Here is a 10,617-nt window from a genome sequence, read left to right on the forward strand (position 1 = left end):
CTAACTTGAATCATAAATAGAATTACATACCTTGTTGTTGTAAGTGTTCTTTGAAACCTTGTGAGCCTAGCACCTCAAGTGTGATGCCTCAAATGCTTCACACAACACCAAATGCAAAGTATAAACTTGAGAGAATACTCTAACACACTCAAAATCGGCCAAGCCCTCTTGTTTCACTTTTGTAACACTAGTGTGTTCGATTTTGGGGAGAGACATGGTCCTTATATAGTGTGTTGCATTGGGTAAAACCCTAATGTAACATGACTCTTCATTTCTCAATCCATGGGTTAACCCCATGGAGCATCCTATGGGTGGAACCCAACTTGATAATCCATGGAGCCTTTTAGCCCACTATATAAGATATGGAAGATTTACATAATCTACCCATATATTTAATTAGTTATTCTTTTGATCACTTAATCAATTCTAAATTAATTCTTGATCAAAACTAATTAAATAATATTATTAATATATTAGAACTTATAATATATTAATAAACCATATGTGTTATTTCTCTCATTTAGTTTATCCAATTGCATGGTGTCATGCAACCCAAATGGACCATGCCGGGTCGGGTCAAGTATTTACCAGAAATAGTTATGGACTTAGAGACCTTATCCAACACATACACCATAAAATCTAAGTGACATAAGGTTTCTCTCCACTTGATGAAAATGATTGTGAGGAAACACTTTCACTAAGAAGATTTTGAGGATATAGCAGTCGTGTTAATTGCATTCTCAATTTCAATTATGATTACAAAATTCCTCTTCATAGTTCGAACTGTGAGAAATGGCAACAAGTTTGAACATTTAGGACTTACAGCTGTAAAGTTCTGAAATAGTTTAGACACACAGATGAGCTATCTAAGGAAAGGTGTATGAGTTTAAGAAACCTAGATAAAGTCTTATCGAAGCATGTCACACCCCAAAACCGAGAACGGCGGAAACGTTCTGGGCGGAGGACGTCATGTAATGTATCACAACAATGTAAAGTAGTAAACAAGCAACAACATCATCCATTGCATTAATAGTATAGTTTTAATTACAAGTGTGCTCTTTCATAATATACAACAATAAAATGAATAATCAGAATATAAGACGAGTCTGGACTGCTCCGTCTTCACAAAACTTGGTCGTCGTACATGTCTATTTGTGACCTAAGAATACAAGTTATTTTGAAAGAGAGTATCACCCAAAAAGCTGGTAAATTCATAAGTATTAATGTGTCTTTGATTTGTAAAACTTGTAATGAAAGACTTGAAATTGTTTTGAAAGAAAGTTCGTATAAGTATGAAAATGTTTGTAAGTAGTTGCAAGCGTTTGAAAAACCCTAAGGCCACATCCCAACAAGGAAAAGGAAATAAAGCGAGCTAACCGTCCTAAGTACTTTAAACATTCTTTATATAACTATACATATCTAGGCACGCTTTTGACAATATAAAAGCGTAAAAGAAGTTTTGTAAAACCTTTTAAAGTTTAATACTAAGAAACGATGACTTGATATCAGTTTATAAAATGGTTTGAAAGTATTTGCTTGATAAAACAGTTTAAGTATAAAGAAACCTTTGTTTGAAACACAATTGTAAAAGAGTTTGAAATGAAACCTAAAGTGTATAATAAACAGTTTAATAAAGAGTTTTAAACATATAAAAACGTTTAAGATAAACATTTGAAGAAATCTGTTTGGTAAAACAGTTAACGTATAGCAAATCCATCTGCATGTTAGTTATTAATCACATGTGATTGATATAATAACTAAAAATGATTCAACTTGTATTCCCCCCCCCCCCCCCCCCCACCCATAAAGCATTTATAAACATTTAAAAACATTAAAAAGGTTAATTCAAGGGGTATGAACTCACCTGCAGTAAGTGGTTTGTTCGGAAGTGTTGGACAAGGTGCTAGGTGTCAAGTGAGGACTTGAACATACACAATGGTCCTAGTTATCATATAATAAACACATATGTAATCTAGTTAGTCAATTAATAACTAAGTAATCAAGTTAAGACACCATAGGTCATGGAAACACTTTGATTCAAGTGCTATAGGCACCAAAGGGTTGCACCTAAGGGTTGTATGACTTGGCATTGGAGTTTATGGCCCATGAACCACCCCTTTATGGAGTTAACGGCCCATGACCATTTCCCCATGAGTTTAGGGCCGTAAACTCATGTTACTAAGTGCCAAATTGTGTTTTGAGGTCTTACAAGTCATGATTGGTCATCAAATGATCAAGTCCAAGCCTTAAGAAAGCATTAGGGGCATAATAAGACCACCTTGTGGAGTTTACGGAAAAATGACCATATTCTTATGTGTTCACGGCTATAAACTCTCTTAGGGACATGTTTTGATTGTTGTTTAAGGTCTTAAATAATTCTAGGAAGGTTCAAGGTTGGCATCCAAGGCTTAGGAAGGGACTAATGTCCATTTTACCACTTAAAAGGGGTTTACGGCCCAAGAATATCCTTGGCAGTAAACTCCTTTGTTCTTGTGTTAGTTGATGATTTTCAAGTGTTATCAAGTTCATATTAAGCACCCAAGAAGCTAGGGCAAGTGTATTTACAAGATAGAAGCTTGATTTCGGGTTTAAGGTCCAAGAACACTAGTGTGTGTTCTTGGTGTTTTGAAGATCTAAGTAAAACACAAAATTGAATGGATGAAATGATGTATAAACCCTAGGTGCTATGTTATAACAACAAATCAAGTCGAGAAACACTTACATTTTCGGGAGATCGTGTGAAAGACGGGATGATAGTTGAGAGAGAATACAGGGTGTTCTTGAGAATGGAAGTGAAAAGTGAGGAGTTTGGGGAGTAAACTCATGCCTAAGGCATGAGTTCATGGCCACTAGGGAGTTTACGGCCCAAACTCTAAAAGTTTGGCCGTGAGCTCCTTACTAAGGTGGTATGTGCGGTTTTGCAACTCCAAGACTCGAGATGGTACTTCCTTTCATCTGTTCATTTGAAGAATAAATACTAAAAACTCTCAAACGGACTTTAAATTGGCTAACAATTATTAGGAATGTAATTGAATTTTAATTTAAGTGCTTGACTTTAAAGTTTGAACAAGTGAAAATTCCGGGTTGTCACAAAGCATCTTGTATCAGAAATCTGAACTTTTGTAAGAAAGTCAATAAGTATTGGTTTCTAGAAGTCCAGCTGATTTCTAGGTACATGTCAAATCTAGTGGGAGCATAAGTGTTATGCTTGTAAGTATGTAATCATTATGCTAGTGGGAGCTCAATAATTACGTTGAGTGTTGCAGGTTAGCAATGCCATATATAGGAAACAAAGTTTCAATTTTCAACGTTTCAAAGTTTGAAAAGTTGTCTCACTATAGTAGGATTTAAGGGAGAAGATACTCGTACTTTATTTCAAATCTAAAAGCTTAGATTAAAATTTTAATGGAACTTAGTCATGGATATATGTGATTGTCGTGTTGAAATGTTTCAACATTTGAAATTCTATATATGGAAATATTATAGCAAGAGACTGGTCAAGTATCATGTCTTTATGTGAGACATTATGAATCGTATCCCATATGCTTCAGGTATAGGATCGATTGCATATGCTATAACGTTCGCCTATTCTGATTTTCCAAATGCCTAGCGCATTAAGAGGGAAAAAGGACCAGAACTTGATATGACTAAAGTTGTTAAACAACTGGCAAGGACAATCTAAGGTTCACCAAAGATTGGTTGCTTGTGAACAGTTGGAGGTATAGTAATTAATGAATGATATTGATATAATTCGGAATAGATAGGATTCTATTTAGAATAGATAGTCATATGATAAATATGGAAATGTTTCCATAACGGGAGTTGGATGTTAAGAATCTATGTGTAAGTTAGAAACTTTTATGCAAGAAGGATGTTCAAAGGAATGTACTTTAATGTGAGACTTCATTTCCGTGGAATTTTTTTGTAACCAATCTCCAATGGAATGCTTTGTAATTTCGTTGTCCAAGACTCTGTGACTTTGGTGCCTCGACATTACAAAAGGGAACGTTACGTAAAAGATTAGACTATAATGGATTCTATTGGTGGCATGGATTTTGTATTCTTACACTTATAATAAGGTTTAGGAAATTGTGAAATGAGCATCATTGGAAATGTGTTTAATTGATCAATTTCACAAGGTAAGGACGATAGGCAAACATAGTATGCATGCTTGGAGCATGGGATAACTGTTGTTTTAATTCAAGTATCAAGTTTATTAATCAAAAAATTATACAACGAATAATGTGTAATCAGTATGGTTGAGTCCATATTGGATTGGATTATTCTTGTGTTTCACTTTGCATGTTTTGACTTCCCGAATAATAAAGATTATTCAAACATCCACAGTCAATCATACTTTGGAATTAAGTAATGAGGTAAGACTGTCATGAATTCGACTGGAGATTGTCTAAGCGTTTAGACATAGCACAAGTTAGCTACAGTAGTACTCCTGTAATAAGACCTGAGTACGCTCATATGAATCACTTCATCGATTTTATCACGAGTGATTGTGAGATGATAATATCTTATATTCTTGAAACGGAGACATATGAGTTGCTGTTTATGAGTCGGTTGTGCATTGATAATACGTAAATGCATCAGTAACTTGATGTTATAAAACGTATTGTTGTGTGTGATTCGATGAGTAAATACTACAAGCATATGAGTCAAAGTTTATTTATTCCTTTTATTTGTTCCTTTTACCTAATGTGGGCCCCTCGATGATTTAATGATGACACCCTAAGCGCTTGGCCAAGCCTGGACTAAGTTGATGTGTGTTCAACTGTAGTCTATTGTCAATCGTCATAAATCGGAAGTCGAGAAACAACACATGGACAGAGAGAATGATTATAATCCATTTCTCATATCCATACGATATCTTGTAGAATGGAGGGATATATGATCCTTTATTTAAAGGACGCGTTATTGATAAGAGTTGACAGCGCCTTTTGAGAGCTATGATTGTTAGTCAGTTTTTGAAGTCGTACTTGCAGTTATAGTTATTAGGCTTATCCAAGTGGAGATTGTTGGATTAGGTGTCTAAGCCCATAACTATAATTGGTATGTACTTGACCCGATAGTAGCATTGCCATTTTGGGTTGCATTCACCAGAATAATTTGATAGGATGGATATTTGAGAAAGAGGTTATTTGTGATTTATTAATATATTATAAGTATAATATATTAATTGAGAAATCATATTATTTAATTAGTATTGATCAAGAATTAATTTGGAATTAATTTAGTGATCAAAAGAGACTGATTAAATTAACGGGGAATGATTATGTAAATCAGTGATACATATGGTTTGGGTTAATGATTCATGATTGATTTGTGATGGACTAAGCTTATGAGATAGTCCATGAAGTGTTAGTCCAAATCAATTGTTGGATCATAAGCCTAAGTGTAAGAATTAGGGTTTACAAGTGACTCTTGGAATTCTACACTATAAATGTAACCCCTAAACCCTATAATAGGCACTTATGCATTCCAAGAAGAAGCTAGCCGATTTTGGTGCCTCCTACTTTCTCTCTCTCTCTCTCTCTCTCTCTCTCTCACACACACATTTTCCTCCTTTTGTTCTTGGTGTTTTGCGAACCATTTGAGGCATCACATTTGAGGTGCTAAGCTTTTGAAAGGCCAAGCTCTACAAGCTGCAAAAAAGAGGTAATCATCTTACTTGTTTTTATGTTTCAATTATCAATGTTGTATGCTAGTTAGGCTTCATGCTTTGGAAAATGAAAATTGCATGTATAACTAGACAACACTTACATCCAAAGAATTAGAGTTGTATGTGCACCATAGGGATGTTATAGTGCTCAAAACCCATCAGAACTCACTAAGCTTTGGCTTAAAGTTTCACTTTATTGTTTCAGGTACTTCAGATGACCATGATAAGGCAAATGCGTGATCATGCACATCCTTCAAATTTATGTTATTTGGATTTTGGGACACTCTGATTATTAATTAACACTTTTGAAACAATGGTTTTGTAAACAATTATGGTTATTGGGTTGTTTTTGAAAAATAAAAATTTACTCTAATTTTTGGGATGTTACATAAGGGTTGAAGTTAAATTCCATGGCTTAATCATATGTTTTTTAGGTTTTAGTTTTGAGTGAAAAAGTGAGAAAGGAAAAAAAAAGTGAAAAAGCTGTAAAAAAGAAAGAAAAAAGAACAGTAAAAAAAAGTTGCAAAAGTTTTTGAGAATAAAAGTCTACAAAGCTATGAAGATCAAGAAATATGAAGAAAAGTTCAGAAATTAAAGACTCAAGAATAAGGCAATTTGCCAAGTTATTATTATTTATTGCATTTTTTTCTTTCTAGGTTATTTTGCTATATGTATGCTTGGGAGTTTAACCAAAAATACCTTTAGGTTAAGAAAGATTTACAGGGATGTATTCGGAGGGATGCATAAAATGAATGTTCTTCAAATAAGTGGGGAAGTGTTTATGAAGATTGTGAGTATTTAGGATTGGGGAAATTCTTAGGAAACATTAGACACAAATACATGTATTGCGGTCTTGATGTAATGGAGAGTCACATAATTGATTGTCTTGTGCGATGTTGGTAGCTAGGGTTTTGATGTGATAATAATAAAATCAGTTTTGCTTGAGGGCAAGCAAAAGCCAAGTGTGGGGTATTTTGATATGTGCATATTTATTCATGTATTTTGTACATATTTCAAATACATTTAGCTTCAATGATTTTTATTTTGGGACATGATGTACTTATTATGTTTGAAATCTGTTTTGTAGTAGCAGAGACATGCTTGGGATGAAAAGGAAGCAAATGAGGAGCTAGAAGTAGTAATGAATGAGCTAAGGCAAAAGAGGACAAAGAAGGCTTGAAGATAGAAGACCACAACGTGGTGATTATCCACCACGACATGCAAAATGGAAGATTCTCGACAAATTCAAGCAAACACTACTTCACAAAACTTTTTCTTGTCTTCTCACTTCCATGATACTTCTATTTCAAAGTATCCCAAATCTCTTTTGTTGTTTTGCAACCACGAACATCGTTGTAAACCACCGGTGGAAGAGCAGCACGAAGTTCACGCAAACATTTCTTATCATTTGCCTTTTGTTTATCTGCTTGTAGTAAAACATTAGCAGATGAACCAACAGTTCCAATCTATTCTAGCCTCCCAGGACGATATTCTCCACTAGTAATACATTGCCAAAGATCTTCATCAATCCCATTGAGATAATCTTCCATTCTATCCGCCTATTGCTCGTAATATTCAAGAATCAACGTTGGAATTTTGGTTGAAGAACTGAGAAGATGAGAGAAACTAGTCGTTGTGTTCATGTTGAAGTTTACCATTGATTTACAGACAAGGATGATAAAAAGCTTAAGAAAACAAAATCTAATGGATAAATCTTTCAAAAAAAGATCAAAGAACACTCGATTTGTCAAACGAGATGTAGAATCAAATCAGATCAATTGATTAGATCAGATTTTCTAAATCAAAAGTGTGGAATATTTTTGCATTGGAAAAATCGATTCAAAACTTTTGACAACACGAGAAAATCAGAAAACAACTGAAAGAATCTTGTTCTGATACCAAATGAAGTTCGTATGAATCGAGTGTATGAAACAAACTCAAAGTACAAATTGAATGATGAACACGGAATGTAAATATGATCTGTTTGACTCTATTAATGTGTCTGAAAGGATACAAGAGAACAAAAGAGTAAAGTACACCGAGTGCCCAAAAGTTACTCTTACTCCTATACATATCCCTATTTATAGGATCAACAGAAGCACACAAAAAATACATAAGGGCTAAGACACATACGCTTCGAACTCTAAAAATGCCCTTATGAAATACATACATTCGAATATACAATACACGCTTTGAAACCGATTAGGCCTAAAAGTACTTCAACACCTCACAACTCATTTCGAATTCTATAATTTGGTGTGTTGGTCCATTTTAACGAGTTTTTGAGTGAGAGTTGGGAATAAAGTTTGCAACTTTATTACCCTGCTAGGTCCCAAGAACATTGTATGTTTCAAATCTAGACTCCAACACCTTTTGATCAGTTTAGAAATGTTTTCTTGGATCTCATGGACTAGGAAAGTTTTGATCTTTTGCCTTCCCTTTCAGCCATGTAAGTTATCTTGGTCATTTAGGTTATTTTGGGGTATTAAAGTTTAGATCTGGAAAGCTTGAGACATTATTATGGAGAAAGTTGGAAACTTTATCCATCTATACATCATGTTGATTCATATATGAAGGTTAGAGACTTGAACATGATGGATGTAGCTTAGAAAGATGAATTATTGGTTCCTTTGAGACTTAAAGACTAGATCTTGGTTGTTTGGACCATCCTAATGGATAAAGTTGGAAACTTTATCCATTATAAAGCTATTGAGGAAAGAGATCTAAGGTTATGGGCCATGGTCTGAAGAGAATAAGCACTTAATGAAGATATTGACATTCTAACCAGAAGTCACGACGTGACATAGGATGTGTCATGGTGTGAGGGTGTCCAGAATTGCGATTGTTTTGTCGTTGCATTCTCATGACGTGACTAAGGGATGGTCACGACGCAACGTTGACTTTGACTAAGTTGGTTGTTGGCCGCGTGGAATTTGACAGTTGACTTTTTAAACAATTTGACTTTTGGTCAAACTTTGGTAGAATTGAGTATTTGACTAAGGATTGGTCACGGCTTGGTTTTAGGAAATTTGGGGTTGGTGGTTCTAATGCTAATGCAGCTGTTGTGCTTCTGTTGAATAGTTCGGGTGAGTTTTCCTTACTGCACTCATGGGTCGAAGACACCAATGCCGACCCAGTAGGTTGTATGATGTATCCTGGTATATAGGATGTTGTTATGTTGTAGTGTTTTGTTAGACTGGTAGATCTGCATGATTATCTATTTGTTGGTTATATGTTTATCTGTTGCATATGTCAACATAGTGCGGTTAGGTTGAGGCAATGCTGCTTTATGCGGAAGACAACAAACCTGGGAGTAAGCCAAACATAAGTTTAGGGTTGGAAAGGCAATCCAGACTTATGTTGAGGGGTCAGGAGCAATCCAAACATAAGTTGAGGGCCGTAAAGGAAAGCCAAACTTATGATGTGGGCTCAGGTGTAATCCAAACATGAATTGTGGGCCAGGTGGGCAATCCAAACTCGTGTTGTGGGCTCAAGGGTAATACAGTCTAATGGTTGTGGACCCAGTATGCATGTTGTTATATGTTGTGTGTGGTATTTTTGGGGGAAACTCACTAAGTTTTGCCTTACAGTTTGACTTTATGGTTTTAGGTACTTTAGAGGATATGGGCAAAGTGAAAGCTTGATTGTGTACATTATCCTGGATTTTATTGACTTATGATTTTGGGACACTCTGATTCATGATTTTTGTTTTGGAAACTATGTTATTGTATAACTTATGGATTTTGGTATGGTTTTAAAAAATGAATTTTTTTTTCATGATTTTTTGGATGTCACATAAATCAGTTTAAATCATTTATAGATTAAATAATTATTTACTATTAAACGATTAATCAAATAATTCAAATTTAATCCTAATCCATAACCCTATCTAATTTTCGAAAATTAGGGTATGGGTTTTGTAATTTTAATTATTCTATTTTAAGGCTATTAAAACAATAAGTTAGGAAACTAGGAAACCCTAACAAACCCTTGCCATTTTCGAAATTTAAGGGGTGGAGGCTAGCGTTTAAAGAACCCTAGTCATTTTCATAATTTCATCCCTTAGGATTTAATTCCTATAAACCCTAATTTTGATTTATTCAACATTATGAATAATCATTAGAAAACTATGCTTTTGATACCACTAATGGGTTTTTTAGGTCATAATTAACACATGTGGCGAAAACAACTTAACCCTTAAGTTCACATGCAACCTACTTTGGATCTAAGATTTCTCCATTGAAAGAAATAAACACGTGAACATCATAAACCCTAAGAGAAGCCCACTACAATTTAATTTACAAGGATTAGGGTTTACATACTTTTTTGATTATTATTATAAACAATCAAAATTCCTTTCTTCAAATTGCTTGGAAAGCTACCACCATAAATTTAATGCCTCTAATGGCTTGTACCCAAACCCTAACAATAGAAGACTTGAGAGGAGAGGGGAGAGGGGATGAGATTTTCAACTATCCTTATAAGGATTAGAGTGGCCGAAAATTATAGGGCTAAGGGTCCTATTTATAGCTGAAATATGGAATCATGGAAAACCCTAATTTAAGTATAATACTATTATTTCAAATTAGGCAATTATCCCATTTCGTAATTTACTTAAGGAATATTCCAGGAACCTTAAAATATCCCTAAAAACCGTCCAAGGCATTGGAAGGTTCTGGAATACCTTCATGTTCAACTATTAAACAATTACAGCTTAGGTCCTTACACTTTTAATTAATTCAATTAATTCTAATTAATTTCTGATTAATTATTAATTAAATAATACTATTTCTAATAAATATAATAATCTCGTAATATTAAATTATTCATTTCTATTTATTAATCATATAATAAACCAATAAATCAACCTCTCTCTTCAAAAGTCATTATGTTAATTAATAGTTTTGAGGGTAACCTAAAAATGACTTTGCTTTTAATTCAAACAT

This window comes from Lactuca sativa, chromosome 3 (assembly GCF_002870075.4).
Source record: "Lactuca sativa cultivar Salinas chromosome 3, Lsat_Salinas_v11, whole genome shotgun sequence".
Classification (NCBI taxonomy): domain Eukaryota; kingdom Viridiplantae; phylum Streptophyta; class Magnoliopsida; order Asterales; family Asteraceae; genus Lactuca; species Lactuca sativa.